This window comes from Coturnix japonica, chromosome 5 (genome assembly GCF_001577835.2).
Source record: "Coturnix japonica isolate 7356 chromosome 5, Coturnix japonica 2.1, whole genome shotgun sequence".
Classification (NCBI taxonomy): domain Eukaryota; kingdom Metazoa; phylum Chordata; class Aves; order Galliformes; family Phasianidae; genus Coturnix; species Coturnix japonica.
Genome location: NC_029520.1, coordinates 18,605,741 through 18,629,521, shown reverse-complemented (window position 1 = coordinate 18,629,521; position 23,781 = coordinate 18,605,741). Strand labels below are relative to the sequence as shown.

Here is a 23,781-nt window from a genome sequence, read left to right as displayed (position 1 = left end):
CTGGTCTTCCATCTTCTGAAGCAGTTCCCTACAGTGCCCTATATTTCCCCCTTCCAGATACCATGGAGATGCAGCCTTTTTGTGCTGTGTGGTTTTTTAAGTTTGCTGGCTGTCAAAACTGCGGGGTGTGCTTACCAGCAGAAGGCTCTTGTTTGGTGTTAATATTAAATATTGTGGTGGTAGTGCCATATTAAATTGCAGTCTTCTATGCTAAAGTAACAGTAATACTGCCATAGGCAGTATATCCAGGCTCTTTTCCAGTTAGCCTATAGACAGGCTGCCTAAAATTATTCTGGCATTTCCAGCTCTGTGCTTGTTCAAGCACTGCTTATGCTAGATCATGCTGTGGTAGCTCTTTTTGTAAAATGAAACACTAAACTTATTTCATGTAACTCATTCAACAGGGAGCTGCATGAGCTATATTTTGTTGTTCAGACCTATAGACTGTAAGTCTAAACAGGTACCGAACCCACACAGTTATAACTTACTGTGGATTTTAAAAAATCCTCAAACTGCTTCTGAAAAATGTTTTATTTTTGCTTTTGAATAACTGAGAGAGCGTGAAAGTGTCATCTGCAGCAAAAGGAAAAAGAAAGGAAATGGTGGATGCCCTTGCTTTCTGAACCCAATGGGGGAGGTCTGGAATACCTGTGAGAGTGCAAAGGCAACATGACTGCTTTTGTATTTCACAGGAGTGAGTTACAACTCAGACTTCTACCTGCCTCAGATTCCCAAGCAAGTGTGCCACTGCTTGCTAGCTACTTAGGAGTGCTTGGAAACTTTATTCCAGTTGCTGGACTGAGATCTCTAAATTCATTTCATGAGTGAGAGATTTGAGAAGAACAGCTCTCAGTAAAGAATAGAATTTCAAGCACCTTCGTAAATGCAGTGCTGGGTGTCTGTCTCAGCCAACTTCCTGAATTTTCCCTTTCCTGCCAGAAATTCTTTCTTCTCTAAAAATATTTACTTGACTTTGCATATTGCTGTCTAATCTATATAGGGATGTTATAGTGCTGATTTTAAAATTCCAGCTGGTACGGGGTATAAGAATGAGTTCTAAAACAGTGCCTAAAGCACTTCAGAACACATTTGGAACATGGTGTGGCTTCTGTACAAACCCCTGCCTCCCTCCAGTAGCCACTACTGCCTTCCTAATCTTCTAGAGCATTTAGTACCCTCCTCTTATCCTAAGTAAAACACAATTGCTGGCTCTGATATTCATTAAGTGATAATCCAGATTAATTCAGACTTTGTAGAAGCAGGTCCTATTTCAGCCACAAAGGAACCCAGATTGCCCCCAGAAAATGTGTTCAAACACATGTACAGGCAGTATGTAGAATGCCTTAAAGAAACTGTAGCTAACCACCTTATTAGTATTCCTCCCTCCTCTGTGTTTCACTTGCAGCAACAGAGGGCTGAGCAAAATGCAGTAGAACAGGGACAGAGACAGAGCTGGCAATCATCTCAGTGCAGGCTGCTGAATGTAGGGGGTGGGGGAGATGCAGCAAAGCAAGATTAATAACCTTGCCATAATCCTGTGCACCCTGGAAGGAGATACCTCTGGTGACTGAGCTGTTCTTGTCTTGATTAATAGGACTGAGCAAATGAGTGGCTGGCAATCCACCTGGTTTGGAGGCGACCCCCTGGTTTTGCTGCTCTCTGAATCCTCTACCCATCTGGGAAGGTAACAGTGAGACGTACCATCTGCGGCACACACAGCAGCTATTGGAGGCTACTACTGACAGTTTGCGCTACAGTTTTTTGGTGAGCAAGAAGCCAGGTATATTGTACAGTAGGATATTTCTGCGCTTGAGCTGCTGCATTTCACAATCTGGTCTTTCGGCAACCCCCCACGCTTCCTCTTCCAATTGCCTCTGAGTTCTGGGCTTACTTTTGGCATAGTCTCCTAGATGCATTTTGCTGAGGATGGTAGAGCAGTAAATGGAACCTCTGAACACTGATTATTTTGCTTCTGTATGACTCAAGAAAGAGAAAGAAGGGAAGAATTAAGTACAGCTAAAGGAATTTACATTTCTTTTGGGGAAGTTTGCAGAGGGACAACGCAAATGGTAAGTCTGGGGGCTTGTCTACCCCTTCTGTCTCCTAGGCTAGTTGTGTTTGTTTGTTTAGGCTTGGAAAAAATATATAAACATGAGTAGCAGGTGGCTTGCAGTGTGGTATTTGTAAATTCTGTGCTTATGATTTGTATCCTCTTTTTGCTTTATCTTTTAGTTCCACCCCCCTTGCTATTTGCAAAGCAAAAATGCTTGCAAAATAATGATCTATAGCTCTGGAAAGCATTAGCTGAATAACAATAGAAAGCTTTTCTCATTTTGAAGGTATAAGAATTTCTACTTCTTACTTTATTTTGTTACTAAAACAGCAAAAATATTTACAGTCTAGAATAGGCAAGAAATGAAGCTCATGGAATGTCTTCAATAGAAGTGTCCGTATTTCCATAATTCTTGTCTAGTTTTTTTTCTGCATTTCAGTCAGCCCTGTAACAATGAATATGTAAGTTAAAAAGCTGCTTCTGCTGCTTTTAGTGGAAGCAGAAGGTAGAATGAAAATTGAGGATTTGTGCATTACTTTCTTATGTGAAGTTCAGCTGTTTGCTTCTCATTAACATTTGAAATGCTGCTTCTATACCCCTCCCCCCTCCCCCCNAGAAAAAGAGAGAATGACATAGAATATATGGAATATATAGTGTCAAGCATTAATTTTGGCACAGAGTGTCAATCACAAATGAGTTACTGTGGGCTATTACTTCTGGGGATGGAGGTGCTACCTGGCTTTCAGGTGGCCAAAGTAAATGTCTCACCCAGCAGGGTTCATGGCTCTCCACTATTTCTTCACATCTGTCATTCATGTAACTGTGATGCTACCCAGCTCTTCTTTCCACCTCCTCCCCCCAGAAAAACCCACAAAACCTGACCTGTTTTTGCAGGAACAGTGCTACTCTTTTAACAACCCCCCCCCCCCCCCCCCCCCCCCCCTTTTTTTTTTTCCCCCATTATTTAACAGAAATAGCATTGCATTACAATAGAATCAGAGCTTTTATAGTCGAGGATTTTTTTTATTGCTGCACTGATAGTACTTAGCATTCCCAAGGAGGTGAGAAAACCATCTGTAAATACATTTCAAAGATGCTTGGTTCTTCAGATGCAATTGCTAGGGCTGGCTCCTTCTCATTTATATGAATATGAATGACTAATGTCAAATGATATGGTATATCTTTGAAAGACTGCTGCATACCTGATTACTTAAGAGTAAAAAAATGAAGGCATGGATTAAAATATGCTTGTACTAAATGATTGGATGTTAAAGGGGCTTATATATGTTCATGTGTAATGTATATAAAGAAAATGGAATTACGTAATATTTATAAATATGAGGATGCATCCGACAAGATGAACCTTTGATCCATTTGGTACGAAAAATGTGCAGTGAGCCTTCTTGTAATAGATCATGTGCTGTAAAGCTAAAAACTTAATGAAAAGGTTCTGCTTCAGAATAATCAAATCACTTTACTTTATTGTATCCTGTCAGTCAGTCCCACTGTTTCCCACTGGTTTTGCATAATAATTTAAAAGAGGGATTAAAGAAGAAAGAAAAACTAGTTATAGGTGGGGTTCCCCCTGTTTTCTGGAAGTGATGCTCTGTATTGCATGTGATTTTACTGTATGATTGTGACAAAGAAATCTTCCTGAGCAGCATGCGGTTTGCAATAGTTTTCCCTCATTTCACTTTCCACAAGCTCCATCATGTGTAGCACGTGCACCTCTTTTTTTTTTTTTTTTTTTAATGATGGGGAACAGACTCTTGTGTAATTATTCTCTCCTTGTCTTTTATTTTTATTTTCTTTTATTTTTATTAGGGGGTAAAAAAGATGGTAAATGATAACTTATGCTCTTTAGAACAGAAGTGTATAATGAGGGCATCAGAGCAGAGTCTCTGGATGGGAGCAGGAGAGTAATGAAGTGAAACAACTTTGATGTTCTGAGGAAAAAGAAAATGCATTTGATCCACTAGTAATTCTACATATTCTGATATGTAGGATATAATTTAATAGTGTTACTTATTCAGAACTAAGTGGAACAGTTGTCATCTGGAGGCTGGAAAAGAAAGGAAGTAACAGTTTTCTTAACATGGTGTCCAGATGTTATGAATCATCTGTTACTTTTAACATCAAACCCATAGAAGTGAAACTGATATGGGTTTTTTTGGGGGAGGTATAGCTTTGTTTATACTGCAGATTAATGCAAATATATATATATTTTATGTATTGTTCATATATACAGATTCACTGAAGGGGGAAATCTATTGTTTTTCTTCCTGAGTGTCCTGTTTTTTTGATGTTTTGGTAGGTTTTGTGATTCAGAAATCTTCATGGATTCCATTTCTCAATTATGATTCCATATTAGCTTATTTTCCTGGTTTTCTTCCATTGTATACGTTATGTGATATAGTGTTTAATCATACAGTTAGTTTTGGTTTCTAATACTGTTGCTTATTCTTATGGCAGAAATAGAGATGGGTTATACTCAGCCCTGCCAAGGTGTTGTGTGTGAACAAACTTCAGTAGCATTTGGACTGTCTTCTTTTTACTAGTACATTAAAAAAAAAAAAAAAAAAAAAAAAAATTAAAAAAAAAATAAAATAGAAACCCCCAAACCATAACTAACAAAAACTTCTCAGAAAACTGTGAGAAGTCGAGTGTTTTGTTTTAGTGGCCCTCCCATTTTAATTGCATTTTGTGATTTCCCCAAATGCCATCCAATTTGGTAGATGTGAACAGTTTGGATGCTCTTACAAGTTCTCCCCACTTTGTATCTCACTAAAAAATGAAAAGAAGGCCTGCAAAGCTCCTGCAGGAATGTAGGTACAATGAGATGCATGAGTTGAATTACATAGATGTTACTTTAAGGATAAGTGGAAGATAAAGAAATTTCAGTTTTCTTCTTTGTTTAGTTCCAGTTAGTTGAGCAGCTTTCTTTTCTCATTGCTGAAGTCAGCCATCCAGTCACTAAGCTTCTCCAGCACATGCTTCTGTGTTTCCAAGACCCAGGGTACTTTACACATGAATTCCTTCTTTCTGAAACAAGCTGGGCTGACAACTGGTAAGTCAGTCCTGGAGCTCTGCAGCAGAATGCAGTGGGGGGAAGATGGGAGAGAGGTTATCTACCAGTGATTCCAGGACTTGAATATAAGAGGCTGTCTTCATGGGATGGCAGAACATGTTATTTTGATTGCTGACTCATAGTGTTAGTCTGCAGTATTACCTTCCCCAAATACGATGATACTGGGCCTGGCTTTGAAATAAGGAACCATAAAAGTGTAGTTTATCAGTAAATATTGTTTTTGAGTGTATACTTCTCTAATTACAAGTGGTATAATCAACAGGAAATTCCCATGATTAGCATTCTTAAATCTATTACTTCGAGAGTAGAAGAAAAGGGGGGGGGGGGGGGTGAGAAGGGGGGGGGGGGGGGGGGGGGGGGGGAAGGTATAAACAAAACCTTTCAATTTATGAGTTAGTTGACTGCATCCAAGTTGTCTTTTCCCACCCTTCTTTTTCCCATTCCCTTTTGCTCAGTATCAAAGAATAAGACTTAAGAATACTAGAGGCTCAGAACCCATGTTAAATTTATTCAAATCTTAAGCAGCAGGTTAAAAACAATGAAGTCTCTGCCTTCAGTTTTCCTTCTTGGAAGTGTGAAAATGAAGTTTGCTTTAGCTTTTTAGAAGGACAGTTACTCAGATTGCTTAGGGAAAATGGAGCCACAAAGATTGCCTGTTAGCTGGATGTTCACAGATTCCAACAGCTAGGAAGCCATGTTTTTAGTAGTGTGAGGTCCTTATGTTTTTATTCAATTAGTGCAAAAGTTAATGGGGGATGAGGAAAGAGGGAGAGAGGGAGAAGGAAGAGAAAAATGACTTGGGGTAACCTTCAGCAGTGGTCAAAAATCAAGGAGTGTTGGCAGACATACACAGGCATTTGCTTTCTGGGCTTCTTAGCAGATTGGCACTTCACACAGTTGCTGTGGTATAAGAGCTCTTACTGACTGACTTGGGAGAGAGGTTACATGTGCTGGAATTCTATTGATGCTGAATGATGGTGGTGGGCAGAGGCTTATGAGAAACTAGAGGCTTTCTCAGGACTTATTCTGCACAGGCAGAAATGGAGCAAGGAAGCTAGGTCTTTTGTCAGTGTGTAGTGAAGAAATCTTTTGTATGGACAACAATTACTATGTAACTAGAGTGTTTATTCTTTTCAACTAACCTTTCTGTTTCTGCATTGCAAAGGCTAGTAGTAACAACATGTAAAACAAAAGCGTGCCTATATCAGGATTAATTGCATATTAACAATTAATTATAATGCAAATATAGAGGGTTTCTGTTGCTGCTTTTTTTATTTTTATTTTTTTTTTCATGTAGCTTTGAGCTTACAACCTGTAGCAGGGAGATTTTCCATTATGCCCATTAGTCTCTTACCTCTTTCACAATTTAAGATGATGTTTTTGTAGGTTAGATTTATGTCAAGTTATCATCAAGACCAACGGTAATTAGTGCCTGTATGTTCCAGTCCTGTTGCTAATCATATTTATGAGAACAAGAGGGTAATATCTTGCTTTAGCTCCTCTGAAATAGCTGAACTGATATGAGGTAAGGATAAAATTACCTTCACATAAGTTCCTTTGTGTGTGTGAATGTCTGCTCAATGTAACTCTAAGGGTATGAAAGAGTCTACCTTTTGTATTCACAGGATTGCTGAATGGTTGAAGTTGATAGGGACCTCTGTATGTCACCTGACCCATCCCCTGTGGGGTTCAAGAAAGGCTACATCCAGGTAGCTTTTAAGTATCTCCAAGGAAGAGACTCCACAGCTTCTCTGGGCAGCCTGATATTTTCTGTTATTCAGAGAGCTTCCTGCACTTCCATTTGTGCCTATTGCTTCCTGCCCTGGAATTGGGCAGCACTGAAAAAAGCTTGTCTCAGTCATCTTTGCATTTGTTTCTCAGGTATTTATGCATGTTGATATGATGCCCCTGATCTGATTCTGTCAGCCTTTCCTCATATGAGGGATGCTCCATTCCATTCATCATCCTGGTGACTCTACGCTGGACTCTTTCCCATATGTCTAAGTCTCTCTTGTACTGGGGGCAGAGGACCAGAACTGGATGCTACACTCTGGGTTTGGTTCTGATTTGAGAAGGATCATCTCTCTTGACCTGCTGGCAACTCTTTGTCTAATACAGTTAAGAATACTTACACCTTTCTTTGCTACAAGGGCATGCTGCTGACTTGTGTTCAGGTTGTGTCCACCAAATCTCCTAGGTTTTTTTTCTGCAGCGATGCTTTTGACCTGGATATCCTCCAGCATGTACGGATGCCTGAGATTATTCCTTCCCAGGTGCAGGTGTTTTTACTCATTGCTTGTCATGAGATTCTTATCTACTCACCTCTTAAGCCATGTAAGTGTAAGTTCTCTGTGAACTGTGGGTTTCTGGTGAATTGGCCACTCCCCACAGTTTAGCATCATCTGTGAATATACTGAGGGTGCCCTCTACCCCATCATTCAGGTTTTTAATGAAGAGGTTAAAAAAGATTGAACTTGGTACTGAGCCCTGGAGTACCCTACTCTTTACTGGCTTTCACTTAAACTTGGCACCACTGACCCCTACCCTCTGGGTCCAGCTGTTCAGCCCATTTTTTTTTTTTTTTCTGTCTATCCACTTTGCTGTGTTTTCATCCAGCCTATGCTTCAGGAGCTTATGTTTGTGAATTCTGTACAGGACTTCGGGCCTTCCTGAAGTCCAATAAAACAATATCCACTGCACTCTCTTCATCTGTCAGACTGCACATTTCATTATAGAAGCTTATCAGGCTGGTCAAGCATGATTTCACCTTGGTGTATCTGTGCTGACTCCTTCTGATGATTTTCTCCTTCACATGCCAGAAATAGTTTCCAGAATGAGCTTTTCATCACCTTCCCGGGGATCAAAGTGAGGCTGACTGGCTTGCAGTTCCCTGATCATCCTTCTATCTTGGAGTGATGTTTACTTTCTTCCAGTCTTTGGGTGCATCCCTCAGGAGATGTGATCAAGCAGAGGTTACAGAGCATGGCCTCACAATGAAATCTACTGGCTCCCTCGGCTGGCTGCATCCCATCAGAGCCTATGGATTTATGACCATCTGACTTCCTGAAGTGTATCTGTGCTTGAAGAAGATCAGGTCAGGGAATATGTTCTGAGCTCCAGCCTTTCCCTTTGGCATCTGAGACCTATGAATCCCTAAAGGCTGGCTTTGCTGGTGAAGACTAAAGCAAAGAAGGCAACCAGTAACTTAACTGTTCTTGCTGTCCTGTGTAACTGAGTCTCTTGCTTCCTTCAGCAGAGGGGCCACCTTTTCTCTAGTCTCCATTTTGTCAGTGATATACTTGTAGTAGCCCTTCTTGTTGCTCTTGACACCCTGATTCTGTTAAATTGGGACTTTAACATGGAACTGTTTGTATAGTTGTAGGACAAAATGTTATCGATGCATATAGGGCTATCAAGCAGTAGTGATATGTCAGTATAATTTTTATTTATGTACAAATATATTCTTTGCTGACTTTTCTGCTGTTCCAGATAGATTTTACTAAACAAGCTATCGCATGTGGATTATATTATAGTGGATTATCAGTATGTTAAAATAATTTGACTGGTTTAATCTCTTTGGAATTATTAGATAAAGCTAGGGATGATTATGCTTTTCCTATGGAAAATGGTTTTCTCTTCCCTACCTTCCTTGCCCTATTGTTCACTGCTAAAGTATTCTTGGAAATCTCAAGCAGCTTATAGCTAAAGGGGCAAAGAACCAGTGTGAGCCCTTCCACAGAGTCTATCACATTGAAGCTGCATTTGTTTCAACCTGTTTTTTTTATAAGGCTTTATCTTGAGCTACTCATTGGTATCTGTACTTTTCATGTAAATCAGTAAATTCTGAGTTATTCCTGGGGAAAAAAAAAAGAAAAGTCTAAATGTTCTGTCTACGATGTGATTTCTTAATGAAATTTGAAAGAACAAAGAGTTTTTGGAAAGCAGAAGATTCAATAGTAAGAACTGGAGAGAAGAGAATAGAATGCCTGAACTCAAAGTATGAAGCTAAAATAAGACAGATTACCCTGAAGGCAAAAGTAGCATTATAGTATTGTATGGATGTAAGTGGGGATTGCTTAGTACAGGCTGCCTCTGGAAGAAAATTTTGCTTTTGCATGTTGAAAAAGAATATTTTCGCTGTTAATAGGTTGTGAAATAATCATGACTGATTTTGCTCTTATAAAGCCCCTCATGTGTATTTCAGGAGCACCACTTGGGCCCCAAGTCTGTTTTTCTGCTTTGGACAAGGTAGATGGAGCAAAGATAATAACAAGAGTAGTATTACCAGATCTTCATGAGGGATTTGTATCTCTCTTGAAAAGCTTGATGATTTGAGCCTTGGACTGTATGAGGGTAAGAATATACCTTTTTGAAAATACTGCTGTACTGTAGACTCTTCAATTATCGTAATGTGACAGGAGTAGAAACATTAAAGTCATGTGTTTTGTTATCTGCTAACTGCAATAATTTCCATCAGGTAGAAGTGCAGTCTAGGTCTGGGAACAAGTGAGAAAAACATGGCTTAGACTAAGCCTGGGAGGAAAGAATGTGAACTACAAGATGCATGCAGGGCCAAGGTAACAAGAAGGTTCATGGAACCAGAAGTCATGTGGGAATGTGCTAAATCAGAGTTTAAATGGGATTGTTGGGAGAACTATGAGAGGGAGCAATTGGTTTACAGTAGTTAAGGAAGAGTTTGAGATAGAAATGAGGAAATGAGACACGCAGAAGATAAAGTTTAATATGCAAGTATGCAGAAACTTAAGTATCCAGAAATAAAGTTTAAATGAATGATGGAGGCATTGAAGTGTTGTATCGCAAGGAGGTGAGAAGTGACCTAACCTAATAGCTTGGTACTTTCGTTTCCAGAAAATCAACAGTTACAATTTTCACATGAAATAGTCCTTAGAATGCTTGACTACCTGGCAATTTTGAAGTAATCACCCACACATTCCATTGTAATACTTTAACTTTGCAAGTTTTGAAGGTTTTAGTGACTAAAAAATTCACAAATGGCTCTATATGACCAACTCTAGAATATGCAAGTAATTTGAATGAATTGGATTAATATTGTTATGAGACAGTAAATACCATGTGCTTTTTCTCCACTTTTTCTATCAAATCTGACATGTTTTGTTATGTGGGTTTTTTGTTTTTTTGGTTTTTTTTTTGTTTGTTTTTTTTTTGTTGGTTTTTTTTTGTTGTTGTTGTTTGTGGTTTTTTTTTCCTTCCCTCTGAAATGCCAGTGAGTACTTTCAATGAAATAACCTTCATTTTAACAGCGTTTCTCAGAAGCACCTCCTGTTTTTGTGTGACCTGCACCAGAGTGTCTCTATTTTTTCATTGGAGGGCAAAGAGGCCTCAGGGGAGCATAGATTGCCTTAGTACTTCTTAGTACTTCTTGGCACTGTAATGCCAAGCGACTACTGTTCGATTTAGCTGGATAGTGAGAGACAGAGTAGCCTGACTTGTTAGCTTTCATTTTCTTCCTTTGTCATTGATATTCAGGGCTTGACGAAGTAACCCGATGCCCTCCTTTTAGAAGTCACAACCCTTCAAACCACAAAAGATCCCTTCAAACGGGGATTCCCTTGGCAATCAGCTTTTATAGTTTAAGCAGCTTTATTGCAATACTGAAATCACTGACAGTTGAGAGGGGTAACTAGGAGCCTTCTTATAATATAAGTACTTGGCTTGAGAATGTGTGCTTAAAGGTCTTAAGCTGCCTAAAACAGTCTCTTAATCTGCTTTAATTCTTACATTATTTTTCTGATGTAGGAGGAGATGCAAGGTCTTTCTGTTCTTTTAGATGAATAGAGAAGCTCCACGCATGCCTTCAGGTCTATCAGAATCAATTGTATGCTATGTGGTTTTGGGATAATAATTTTTAATATAGGAACAATTAAAAGTCAGGGATTACGACTTTACTTTTGTTTTCTTTTTACTTATAGTCGTCTTTGCATGTCTACCTGAATCTGAACACTTTTTTCTTTTTAAGGAGAATATTAGCAAGTAATGCTAATTATCCTGTTTTCCTGCATTGGTGATGTTAGATAAGAAGTTTAGTAAAAAAGTGTAGAATTTCCTGGCTCCCTTGAGTTCCTTTTTGTGAAAATCTGGGTGAAACTTTTCAAGAGTAATAGACTTAAGTCTGTATTTGAACCCATAACCTACAACTCTCCTAGACATCCCAATAGTGTGTGGAAAGAGTGGGGAAAAGTAATTATAAACTTATATACTTAATAAACTTATTTATCTGATTTCCCACTAAAGTTTTTCTGTGAATCATATGAGTTTCAATTCTCTCTGCAATTGAGAGCTTTTGGGTCTTATGTCTAGCAGTGAGGAAGCCAAGCTTAATTCATCATCTCTTATCTGGCTGGAACATAGACCTATCTCCTTGTCTGTGGCTAGAGATGAACCAGTTTGAAGTCTTTCAGGTGCTGTCAGAAGGAAATACTCTTCTCCTGATGCCATTTTTCTTTGTGCTTTAAAATATGGGGAGGAAAACTTTGGGAGCAAAATAGTATAGTTGAAGCCAGAAGTAGAAATGGGTAAGGCTACTACTTTGATATTTATAAATGTTTCATTTTATAGTGGGGAGTGAGTTGTGTGTTACACTGATGAGGAGAAAACACACTTTGAAAGTCATGATTTTTCTAAATCTATCAATATTTGAGGAAATAACATACACTGTGTGTACTGTAATTAAGAATTTCCTAAATGTATTTTGTCCAGATGAAATGTCTACTGTGCAATAAGAATGTATGTTCTACTTATTGGAAACTTCCTGAGCTTTTAATACTTGAACTATTTTACTTCTGAATGCTGCTGATAGCTGTCCTCTTTTTTTTTTTTTTCTTTCTCTAGTTAACTGTAATTGCTGTAGTAGGAGGTCACTACCATGTTCTTGTCCAGATCCTCAGGCAATGTAAATGAGTAGGTAGTTCCAATAAGGATGTCATTGTAAGAATAAGCATTTGGCCTGCAGTTGTTAAACTACAATGTACTGTCTAAATAATACTTTTAAAATGTAGATGCAGTTTTGCAATCACTTTAGACTTAAGCATGTTTAATTTTTTAAGCCTAGTGGTAAGTACCAGGAAGCACTAAAGAAAAGATCACTGAAGAAAGGAGAGTGTAACTTCCACAAAAGGCCTTGGTGTTGCCCTTGATTTTAGTGTGATTATTCAAGTGCTAAAAAACATCAAGAACTTAGTCACACAGGCTTTGTGTGATAGTAATTGAGCTAGAAGTTGCCCTCAGTTAGTCCAATACTTTGAGTTTCTACTATTACAAAGGAAAGGAAACATTTGCTTCAGTTTCTTAATGATAGATAAACTCTTAACTTTTAGGAAATCAATCTTGTTAATAAGTTATACTTAATAAACCATTATTACAGTTGGTAGAAGCAAGGATTTAATATAACTGTAATATATACATTTTGGGCAAGAAGAGGAATTCTGTCAGATTATGCTGGATTTTTTTTTTTCTAATGTCACATCTTAAAGTCTCCTACTTGTGCTTTAGTGCTTTCTTTTTTTTTTTTTTTTTTCTGCTCTTTTACAGAGTCTCAACTTCTATTTTTGTGTCTTGAGGTTAATCTTGAAGGATCTAATATATGGATGATAGATTAATATAATTTTATTTTGTTTATGCACTAGATGGGAGGTCTTTGTTGTATTGCATTGTTGGCTCTACCTACCATAGTTTGAGTAATAAAGATAAATATTACAAGCCCCAAACAGCCATTATTCTGCTTAAATTGCTCTTTTAGGTATCTGATGAAGCCTGGGGGGAGGGGTTGACTCTACTCAGAGGACACTGACAGGTGATATACAGAATTGCTAAAGCTCCGAGCAGTCTGTCTAACTGGTCCCTGCAAAGGAAATATTTTAAATATTTAATGGAATGATAACTTTTGTGGCAAGAGTTTTAAAGCAAATAAGGCTGTAGTGTATGAATCCAGAATCTCTTGTCTAGATGAACATCTGTCCCCTGAAGAAGATCCTTACAATATCTAATGGACATGAAAATTACAAACTTCCATGGAAAGTGAGAGGACTGTGATGTTGATTGCTTTTCAACGTATGGAGTATGAAGGTTGCCCTAGAAGTAATACCTCCTATTTCATAATGTTGGCTCTGGACTTTAGTGGTGGATATTGGTGGTATGGCAGTAAAGGTTGAACCTTCTTCCAAATATTCTGTTATGTGTAGTTGCCGTGTGACAGATGGCAGCAGATGGGCAGTCTGACATAATGGAATCTTAAATGAAAGTGCATATGAAGAAAGGGTGTGTCACTGAATTCCTCCTTGTGGAGAAAATGGTAACCACTGATGTTTGTCAAGGCTTACTGAACATTTGAGAGCAAACAGTGGTTCTTTGCTTGAAAGTTCAAAAATATATTGTTTTTTCTAATCAGAATAAGGTGAAGAAGCACTGAATGCCTCAAGATGGCTCTTAATATTCTCTGCATAAATCCAACTGCTTTAAATAACGCATCATAAAATGCTTCAGCCTTACAATTTTCTGTCACTGTCAGAACAAGGTTGGCATCAAAATATTTTGGGCCATTTTGCCTTACACCTTTTTGATTTCATTTTTTGGTCTAAAATCTTCATAAATGAAACATAACTGATTATTAGTTGTTCTCCAACAGTGTACAACACTAATTTTTTTCTTCCAGATTTTGGTCAAGGAATAGCTGAAACTATACAGTTGCGTCCTTCTTCTGGTATCCACAGCAAGGAGGTGTGTACACACATCTCTTTCTTCAAAAAGATGAATGTGATTCTATCACACTTACTCACTCCTGCTACAACAGAAGTTGATTCCTTGTTCAGAACGTTTAAACTTTCTGTACTTCTGAGGTGAGCAACCATCAAAATTATTTTAGCTGACCTTTTATTCCTGCAGCCTGGGGAAAGAAGGTTGAGTTTTAACTCAAGAGTTGGTTCTGCTGCTCCCTTTCCCTATCATTTTGTCTCTACAAATTAGCTGCAAGTTCTGCTTACCATATACCTTTGAATTTTTTGCCTATATGAGAAAGTCTGAGTGTTGTTTAGGCAGTCTTTGTGAAAGATTGTATCCTGAGCCAAGCATTTAAAGTACACTTTTAATGAGCTCTGTCTCTACTTGAAATTTTTTTTATTTTTTCCCTTTGCTGCCTTTTCTGGCTTCCATACAGAGTTTCTATTATGTTTGAAAGTATACAGTTTAAAACTCAGATTTTCTGTTTTCTGAGTGACCCCATGCTTCTACGTGCACCCTTCCCCATTTAGCAATATCTTTAAATACAATTTATCACAGTGCAGTATAATCCCTAGGACCAGGAACACAAAGTCACTGGCAGTGAGGGCTCAGGGAGCTCAAGGTCAAGTTTCTCTTGTCCCATTGCAACCTGTGTTCAGGAGCATTTCCACAAGAGAGACTATTTTAGTTCTTCAGAATGGCTTCCTCTCTTGAAGTGTTTACCTCATTGAAACAGTTCCTCTAAGCAAGCATAAGGTAGTTTATCTAATGACCTAATTATTTCATTAACTGCACGAATTTCCAGGGCTATACACTTAGAGATAAGTACATTGGTCTAAGAAAATATCAGGTAAAATGTGTTCCTTGCCTCTCTGAACTTCCCTTCATTTTCTCTTAACAGTGTTTCTAGAGTAGATGTTTAGTTTCATTGTGACTCATTTTATTTTTTTAACTTAATGCTATCTGAAATTCGGGGTAATAATTACTTTGTTCAGGATTGATGTGGACAGAAGTAACTTGATTTTGGTTAAATCAGTTCATTCTATATGGAAGCAACTGAACATCAGAACTGAAACCTAACCTTCTTTTAGATGATCATCTAAAAAGTCCTTAATCTGTAGAGAAAATGGCATGTATGTTTTATCAGGCTGACAAAAGGCCACACTGCCTTCATCTTATGTGACAGAGAAGGAGACTAAAGTAGTCTTACAACAATACTAAACTGTGAACGATGGTTATATCTCAAGACAATGACAGTATTTTAAAATTCTAAGAATTATCTTTCTTGTGTGGCAGAGTTGATCTCTTCTTTCTCACCATCCCCATTTCCTTGTTTTCCTTGCATTATTTGCTCTGTCACAAGGTTCTTCTGTTAGGATAGGTTTTGCTAACATGGAGCATCAGAAAGTAGATGACAGGACTTCGGATCTATAAAGAGCTTTATAAACCAAGTTGTCTTGTTTAGTTTCAGGATGCACAGTGTTTACCCTTGAGAAATAGACTATTATTTAAATGTGATATTCTGTATCTGGTTGGGATGACCACTTGATTTAGAAGGTACTGTACCCTGTCTTACATATATATATATTTTTTTCCATACAGCTTCAATACGTGGGAATTTTTTGCTCTTCTGTATGGCATAAGATAGGCTAACATTTGTTAAAGAAGTAGACTATAAAATTTGTATCCTTGAAGCTTTTGAAATATTTCATCCAGACTGTACCAATGAAGTTCAAGCTTTTTCTTGATGTACTCAGATTAATTGTCACAAGCTTACTGGACTGCTAAACTCTTAGAGGGAGAAAATACCCTGTGTATGTGATTTATTTGTAGGTTATTATTATTGCTGGAAAGATCTATCTTAGTATGTTCATAATGAATATGCAGAAGTTTACTTGGGTTTTACCACACTTTTGCTTGTACTGAAGCTGTTTTAATTGTATTGGCATTTTGAGTACAGAAGCAATTGCAGTCTTTGTGTGATGTAAGTTGATACTTGGGGACAGAGTCTAGCTACTTATGCTAGAATAACTAATAGGGTTAATTATCCTTGGGACTCAGAGTAAAATCCCACTGAGATCAATATAATATGCTTAAAACTTCTGTTTTCAGGATTTATGTATGTTCTGATTACTTTTGCCTCGGTTTTGTTTCCAAGCTCTTTTCAAGTCATAAAATCTTAAAGTTGGAAAATCTGAAATATTCAGTACTGTCCTAAGTGATGCTCTCACTGGAGTGCTGTGGTTAAAGGCTGACTTTCTTGTAGATTCCACAGCTGTAAAATACTGAGCTGGTGTGCGTTTAATTACTGGTAATGAAAGCTTGCCCAAATAAAGGTTTTGGTAGTAAAAATGATACCCAAGTCCCTATCAGAATTCCAGTCATGTCTAGTTTCTAATGATTTAGAAATTGATTATATACCTCCAGCGTATTTCACTAACAGAAGTATGTGACTGAATCTGAATAGCTCTTTTCCTTCATTTTTGTATTAATCAATCTAACTCCTAAAGTATTGTATCTTAATATCATTGCTTAGCATGTAGAACTACTATTGGAGTAGGAAATTCAATGGTTTGGTTTCCTGTTATTCTGAATGACTTTATACTCGGTATTTTAAGAAATCGTGGACTCTTAAAGCAAGTGAAAACAATTTTAGACTCAACCTGGAAGTGCTTTGTATTCCCTTTCATGACCCCATTTTTCAAAAAATAAAGCAACTGAAATGAAGATCTCCATGAAGTTTTATAAACTTAAGTCTTTAAGCACTGTTCTCCCTATCTCAAAAAGCAATATAGGAGCAGTTTCTTTTTTTTACTGAATTTCTTTTAACTGTCATTTATTTATTTATTTTTACTTTCCTGAGAACACATTACTCCTTGTGGCAGCTGCAAAAATGGCTGCTGTTGCTAGAGCTTTATATGTATATGAAAAGCCGTGGCACAAATCAAACCCATATATACAAAGGACCGTAATACATCTGTTACTAGTAATTATGTGCATTAACATGATGGACATGATCTGATTTCTATTATACTCACGGGAAACAGGGAAATGGGTGCTCACAATGATACACACAGGAGATTTGTATCTTTAAAGCATGATATTTAAATATGTTTCTTTCAGCATCAGTGATTAAAATTGGTAAATCTTCATATTCCAGACAGAAAATGTTATTGAGATATTGGCAGTTCTGGGCTGTTTGTATCTCTGGATTCTTTGCTGCAAAGCTAATGCTCAGCTGTGCTTTACCTTTTTATATGGGAAAGCATCTTGGAGATATAAGGTGTTCTGAGCTAGTAGCTGTCACAGTTGACGCAGTGTGTTGATTAACTGGATATTAAAAATACTACTTCAGAGGAACTTTCTTCTTGCTTAAACTGTGTGTATAGGATACATTCCTTATTAAATGTGCCACAAGTTAAGGTATTTTTATTTTTTTTAATGAGGAAACAATTATATGACAATCCATTTCCATACAGTACTTTGAAGAGCCGGAACAGAGACATGAATTAAGAAATGGCAGTACTATCTCCTGCTTTTCCTCAGATGGAAAGAGTAGTAGCAATATCCTAAAGATGCAGACTTCAACACTGTAATTGTTACCTTCTTCTGCTTAGAATTAGGCTACTATTATTAATAGTTTTTGTAGCTGACAGTAATTCTAGGGGCATGTTTTTGAGAATAGTTATTTGCTTCTACTTCTGTCTCGCTTTCTTTTCTTATTTGCATAAACTTTGTACATTTCTAGGGAGAATGACACTTTTGTTTTCTCTTTAGAAATCTCACTTGGCATTTAGCAAGAGACATAAGAATGTCAGATTGATGAGAGTTGTTTGCTCAAGTCAGACCACATTCATTCAGCTGGACAATATCTGTTGTTAACAGCTATAATTATTATGAACAGGTTTAAAAGGACAAGCTTATTGCTGTGCTTTGGCAACATGCTTTTGAAAGGCTGGTTACACAGTAGTAATACTTGGCATGTTATATTGCTTATTATTTTTAAAGTGTTTTATGAATGTTGACCAACTAAATGTGTTAGCCTTTCTTCTTTGTTAAGAAAGGAGAGCATGGGTATGATTATACAAACAGGATGGGGAGGTGGGATCACCTTGGTTAAGGTGCTAGAAGCTGCTAAGAGTGAACAAGAAGATGCAGAAACCTTAGAAAAATCAGACTGTGGAGTTATGGAAGTTCAGCATTTGCAAAGCAAGAAACATGCCCTTTATGCTGCATTGCTGAATCTAGTGATTTCTGTTAAGCCAAATGGTGGTTGTATAAGAAACAGGAATTCTTTGTGATGTGTTGGGTTTTTATTGCGGAGATCATTTACTTTATTATACAGACAGTTCTGGGCAGATATGTAATCAAATAAATAAAATAAAAATAAATAAAAATTAAAAAAAGACTAGGCCCTAGTGACGATTTGTGCTGTTTGATAAAATCATTGCTGCTCAGTAGCCTGACTGGTAATTAGGTTTTATGTGAGGAAAAGCACACATTTGGCCAGCTGACCCTCAGTAATGAATATACCTGACAGAATGGTAAGTATTACCTATGTGTTTTGTGATGATGCTAAAACTAGAAATTATGATGTAGCTAAACAGTTACTGCAAATGCAAAGCTCTCTATTTTAAAATGTTTTCAAATATGCATCACATGTCTGGGAGTGTCTTTGCATTGGTGATCTTTGTGACAAAGGGGAGATATCTTCTTTCTTTAAGTTTCTTTGATAGTTTCAAGAAAGATGATTTGAAATGAGACTCAGTTGATAAGACATGTAAATTAATGTTTGGAAATTTTGATATGTAGTTGCCAAGAAATTCGTAATAATGCTTAGCTGATTGTGACTTTATTGCTTAACCAAAGTGTGTCCTGAGCAGTGGTCTGTAGTTTGAAACTGACACATTTCAGCATTTTGCACTTGGGAGAAAAATGTGGAGCTAGATTTTCTTAGCTCTTATGTGCTCCTTTTGGATATGCAAGCAAAGTCACTTAGAAAAGTTCACCACAATAATTAATTCTTATTTTGTCATTAACAGCTATGTTTGTTTCCAAAGGCTTTGGTACATAATAGTAGACTTGGTAGTCTGACCTTTATTTGGACACATAAACAACAACTGGGCTTTTAAAAAATTCAGTCCTTTGTTCTGTCTGGTATTGTTTAGATTCAGTGATCATGTAATTTAGATTTTGGCTTCCACCCTCCCTGCCTTATCTATCTGCTGTTCTGGTCCAAGTGTTGTTTGTGATCGAGGCACCCTGGCTCACTGACATAGCTGGGAAATCAGTTCCCATCTCCCTGGGTTGAGTTTTTAGTCAAACAGGTGTTGCTTTTCTTTCAAGACATGACGTGTTGATAAATAACGTGAAGTCTGTCCAGCCACTAAGGATAAAAAGGAAGCAGGTCAAAGGAGAGCCTAGCATAACTGTGGACTCTGAAGAATGACAGAATAAGGTCTAGTCTCTGTGTCCGTTTGTAGTTGCATCAGCTATACTCATGTCATTTTTGGCAGGTATTTAACTTCTTTCTGAAGACCTCCAGTGATGAAGGCTACGCAGAGCCCCTAAGCAAATTTCTTTTCCTGAGGAGGATGTGGACGCCCCATCCCTGGGGGCATTCAAGGACAGGCTCTGTGCAGCTTTGTCCGGTGATTAGCATCCTTACACACAGCAGAGGGGTTGAAACTAAATGATCATTGTGGTCCTTTTCAAGCCAGGCCATTCTGTGATTCTTCTTCAGATGAAGCTAGTGAGCAGTCATTGAGAAATTGCTTATAGAATTTGAAATATTACAAATGTAACTGATAATATGAATGTTATCAGTGCTTCTGATCCTTACACCAGCACTCTTATTCCCAACAGCATGGACCTGATGATTTCACAGATTATGCTCCTTTAATTAGAGCATGGAAAATTCTGCTGGAGATTGACACTCTCAAGCCTGCGTGTTCTGTGCTAGACTGTTACAGGGAAACAAGGTTTGAATTTATTTAGGATTATTCCTAGGGAGACTGCAAGCATTTCATCTGGAACTTGAGAAAAGAGCAAGCTGTTAAAGGGACAGCCATGTGAAGAGCTCACATTTAGGGTTCAATTTCTTTCTAGTACCTTGTGGATCATTATCTGAAGTAATTTTCCTTATAACCATGCAATTTCTTCCCTCCAGCAACCAAATACATTTTCATAAACAGCATATAATAGGTTTGATGCTACTGTGTGTAGGACTGAATTTCTGTACCAAAAAGGTAGGGATACTAGATAAAAGAGCAGATGGCACTGTCATTATCGTAAGAAAACAGATAATGAAGTTGTTTGGAATGGGGAAATGAGTCAAAGAATACTGTGTATTAGCATTTACTCAGATGTCTTTAAATACTTACAGTTTTAGATTCAACTTATCTTACTACTTAGCTGTTCTTTCAGCTATAGATGTATTGTTTCCTTAGACAAAGAAGGGCTGCAGAGCTGTTGACCTAGGTGGTGTCTGTGCAGGAGGACCTGGGATAAGGATGTTCTTTCATAGCTGGAATCAGTCTCTGAATCTTTAACAACCAAGTGGAGGAGCAGAGATGGGACAAGCATTCAGATGCATGCAGCTCTTGCTTGCTAGGATTTATAGTCTCCCTGATGTAGCAGGATCTTGATTATCTTCCTTTCCTAGGTAGTTATGCTAGCTAGATCCACTGTAAGGTGATTAAGACTGTGTTGAAACTTTGACCCTTTCATATTCTGTGGACAAATGCTGTCCAATGGCTTTGTAAATACTTAAGTATTTATTCTCCCTGTCTTGTGAGAAGGTTTTTGTTACATTAAACAAAAATCTCTGCCTCAGCTTTTATTGCTGTAAAACTGTGTCTAGGAAGACAACTTTCTCCACTGTCTTTAACAGTCTGAAGTATTTTCTGATTGCAAAGTGCTTAGTGAGCTTGTCACATTGCCCTTATCTGTTCTGAGTGTCACACCTTCTTATTTATTTCTTATCATTCAGCTGTGGATTTTTTTTTTCTGATGCGAGTCATAACTTTCAGAAATTCTTCTTCAGGCTTTTTGGTTTGAGTTTCAAAATTATAACTGAAAATGTTCTTTTCTCTCTTTTCAATCATTACTTTAGCTCCGTTACTCTTCAGTTGACTGTTCCATATACTATACATGATGGAGGTTCTGCTTATTTTCTTAAAATAATTGTTAGAACAACATGCCTCCAAATAAACAATCCTATTATACTATACGCTACACAAATGCAGAAGAAGATGATTTCTCCCTGCAAGGTCCTGTCCTTTCATGCGTGAGATGGAGACCAATGTTTGTTCAAACAAACAAAATTAGAAACTATAGTGAGTTTGAAAGGTAATACATTAAACATGAGGTAGACAAAAATCTGTTTTGGAGTTGTGTTCTCTGTAAATAAACCTTTGCACACCTTATCATATATGCATTAAAACTGTGTCACCTGAAGTGATCCAGTAATCAGCTCAATGAAAAGTGCTCTTTGAATGCAAAGGGATGGAGAGTCTGTGAAAGATGAAAGAGCAAATTTCTCAGTGGCTCCTTATTGTGCTAATTAACTTAGGCAAACCATTTTTTACCTTGATATTCTGCTAGGATAGATGGAACAGCCTTGTATGCCTTTCAGGTTTTGCTTACAGCTCCTTCTGAAGCCTTTCCCACAGCTATTGTGCTGGTTTTGAGAGGGGCCCTGCTCTGTGGGACTGCAACAGAGTCCCTGTGCTTTGGGGAGCCCGGGATGAGCCCTAGGATCCCCAGCAGGGAAGCAAACAGCTCTTCCTTCCCTCCTGATTCCCAGCAAATAGTAATAGAGAGACAGCAGCTACAGAAGCTGCACCATAGTGAATGCTAACCAGTAAGGTTAGGCAATCAGCTTTCTTGATGTAGTTTACTGACCTTCTTGTTCATGTGCTGCTTTTATTATGTTAGAATTATTGTTGCTGTACTGTGTCATGCTTATAGTAGTAAGTACTCAGTGGGACGTCTTCCCTGACCCATCAGGTTTCTTGCATGATGGTTAAAATAAAATAGCATTCATGGAGCAATTGGAGGGCAGTGGGGGGGTAAATGAATTCTTTTCCATAACTTGTTTTCCCTCAGGTCCAGTTCATCTTAGTGTAAAACTGGAAAGTTTTCTTCTGTCCTCTGTCACAATCTGAGAGAACTGACTTTTTATACTGATTTTTGTGATCTTATCCAAAGCCATGCTAAGACTTGGCTACTGCCAGCTGGGTACCTGCTGGGGAAATGCAGAACAAAATTCTGCAATCTGTTGTAGGCGTATGACCCAAAGCCTTTGTAGAAGCAAACAGCTCAAGTGTGTGTTAGTGACTTGATTTATGTTAAACTGTGTTTTTAACAAAGTTTAAAGTAGGACAGATTGAGGGAGTCTGCAGCAAAGGATAAGTGTAACCTACAGTGAGATCTGTATCAATGTATCCAGGTTGCATTATCTCATCTTGTGAGTTTGGAGACCTTGCTTAAGTGTCCCTTTCTGCAGTGTTGATGCTGCAAGTGGAACTGCTTAAGGCTGTATGCCAAACCTCAGTAGAGGTTCTATTTAACTATGTTTCTTTTCAATTGCATAAGAGTGAGGAGTTCTGTCTTTGTACCTTGTCATCATGTACGTGCTGCAAGAGACTTTTCTGTCATGTCTATACCCACATGAATTTCTTCCTTGCATAATTCATCATTGAGAAGAATTTGCATTTCCCTGAAATCTGAAGTTCCAGGATTGCACTGCAGTAACAAGAGAAATGGGGGCCAGAGGAGCTGACCACGTTTGTTTGCTTTTGACCTAGTGCTGTTGCAAATTTATTTGTTGTATAAAAACCTTGCAACTAAGTGGGAATTGAGCAGGTGCCAGTGGAATATTTTAGGCCTTATAGAAGTGACATGACCAATTTATATTTTTTACTTGAAAAAGCATTTTCTCAGCTGCCTCAGCACAAGGTGACCATCTGGCTGTGTCCCCTGCTGAAATGACACTACAGGGAAGCTGAGCCTTTGCCTGCCTCAGTGTAGAGACACCCTCTGCCCTGCTATCCATAGTCAGAAGCTTCCTTTGGCATTGATGTGAGGAAGTGTAGAGGACAAACAGGCAACAGGGAGATTTTGATATCTTATCAGGCACTGAGCTTTTGCCCCGGGTAGTAATGTATAGCCTGTATTGAAAGCCGAACTGTTGGATATATAGATCTGATGAAATGTGTAGATAATATATTGGTGTAGTGACAGCCTTTTGAAAGTAGATTTCACTATTTTTGTGTAGCACTGCAGGCAGCAAGTATGTGTGTTAAAGCATGCATGTGGCTTATTTCACAATTCTGCATGAGAATCTTTGATGTGGGAATCCTGCCTTTTAAAGAGAATAAGCAAAGGGCCCTTCCAAATAACTCCATCTCTCGTCAGCTATCTGTTTTTAAATGACGCATCTTATTTATTATTTACTTAATTTTAAATAGATGTAGGACAGCATACAACAACAAGATTTTTAAAGTACTTGATGAAACAATCCTGGTTTTTGTGATGCTACGTCATCTGTTGATGGGAATGCTAGCCCTCCTCTGTGCTGCCTTATCCATGGTGCCTCTATAAGGGGTCAAATTCTCTTGCTGTGTAACAACAGCATATGTGGGAAAGAGGCTGTGCCAGGCTGGGATGTGGCTCATCTTTATATCAATAACATTATTGATGCCATATGCACTGCTGCTTGACAGAATCATGCAAACCTAAAAGACAAGGTGATCAATTGTGGCTGAAAAGTACTTAGCTCGAAGAGAGGGCACGCTGAAAGGCTGGTATGACCTTTCCAGATCATCACTCTATTTAGTATAATTAATGAAAAGCTCCCCGCTGGACTGAAATGTCTAGGAGG

At 38.0% G+C, this 23,781-nt stretch overlaps 1 protein-coding gene across 9 annotated transcripts in view; it reads left to right on the top strand.

The window, feature by feature from the left end:
- Nucleotides 1–1,427: 1,427 nt before the first annotated feature.
- LRRC4C (leucine rich repeat containing 4C) overlaps nt 1,428–23,781 on the top strand; it is a 413,560-nt gene continuing 391,206 nt past the window's right edge. For 6 of the 9 annotated variants that reach the window (XM_015864561.2, XM_032444950.1, XM_032444955.1 and 3 more), the window contains exons 1-2: nt 1,429–2,069; nt 9,346–9,494. The gene's annotated coding sequence lies outside the window, so the exon portion shown is untranslated. Of the gene's footprint in view, nt 2,070–9,345; nt 9,495–23,781 lie in introns of all 9 variants that reach the window. The other 3 variants (XM_032444954.1, XM_032444951.1, XM_032444957.1) reach the window with 2 other exon arrangements.